This window comes from Microtus ochrogaster, chromosome 16 (genome assembly GCF_000317375.1).
Source record: "Microtus ochrogaster isolate Prairie Vole_2 chromosome 16, MicOch1.0, whole genome shotgun sequence".
Classification (NCBI taxonomy): domain Eukaryota; kingdom Metazoa; phylum Chordata; class Mammalia; order Rodentia; family Cricetidae; genus Microtus; species Microtus ochrogaster.
In genome coordinates, this window is record NC_022018.1 from 50787813 (window position 1) to 50788860 (window position 1048).

The 1048-nt window shown below is 41.7% G+C and overlaps 1 protein-coding gene across 1 annotated transcript in view; it reads left to right on the forward strand.

Moving 5' to 3' along the window:
• Positions 1-1048, forward strand: part of Rnf144b (ring finger protein 144B) — a 136746-nt gene that overhangs the window by 20945 nt on the left and 114753 nt on the right. The window lies entirely within an intron of this gene.

Genomic DNA, 1048 nt, shown 5'->3' on the forward strand with positions numbered 1-1048 from the left:
TTTTTTTTTATTTAATTTTATTTTATGTGTGTTAGCATCCCCCCTGGAGTTGGAGTTACAGACAGTTGGGAGCTGCCATGTGGGTGCTGGGCATTAAACCCAGGTCCTCTGGAAGAGCAGTCTTGTGCCGGAGAATTGTCTGTATTCTGTCAATCATGTTATAAATAAATGCTGATTGGCCAGGTAGGAAATATAGGTGGGAAAACCAGAGAAGAAGTAGAAATGATGTAATGAGAACAGGAGAATTCTGGGAAGGAGGAAGCTGATTCCTCCCACTCCTGACCAGACCACCGAAGCAGCAGGATATGATCGGCCTCACTGAAAAAGGTACAGAGCCACATGGCTAACATAGATCAGAAAAATGAGTTAATCAAGATGTGAGAGTTACCCAGTGAGAGGCTAGAGCTAATGGGCCAATCAGCTTATAATTTATGGAGACCTATGTGTGATTTTCTTTGGGGCTAAACAGTTGCAGGGTACTGGGTGGGACAGAAAACCCCAACAAACAAACAGGCCCCTTCATGTTACAGCAGTCAGTGCTCTTAACAACTAGACTATCTCTCCAGCCCTGAGGGTAGGGTCTTCTCACAGCCCAATCTGGTCACACATTGGACAGAGGTGCTGTGACCACAGATATGTGCAACCAGGACAGTCATATGATGTTTGACATAGGTACGTTTCAGAATGGCCGAATCCAGTGTATTAGCCTGCTCTGAGTGGAGCGTTTGCTCTGTGGTGTGTGAGACTGAATCTCTCTCTCTAGGGGTTGCTTGTAGTCACTGGCTGCAAACTTTCCAAAGTGTGTTTTCTTAAAAGACAGAAGCTGCTTTTAACTTAGGTTTTAGTGTAGAAGAGTAAATGAATCTAGGCAACATATTGTAGGGCAAAATGTAATTTTATATGCATATAATACATCCATATGGATAATTATGGTTGTCACTATTAGGTTTTCAGGAGGAATTAAATTTATATATTATTATCATGACTCACTACTAAAAAAAAAATCACCTCTGATAGCAAGGTAGCACAGAATGATTTGTAGATAAAC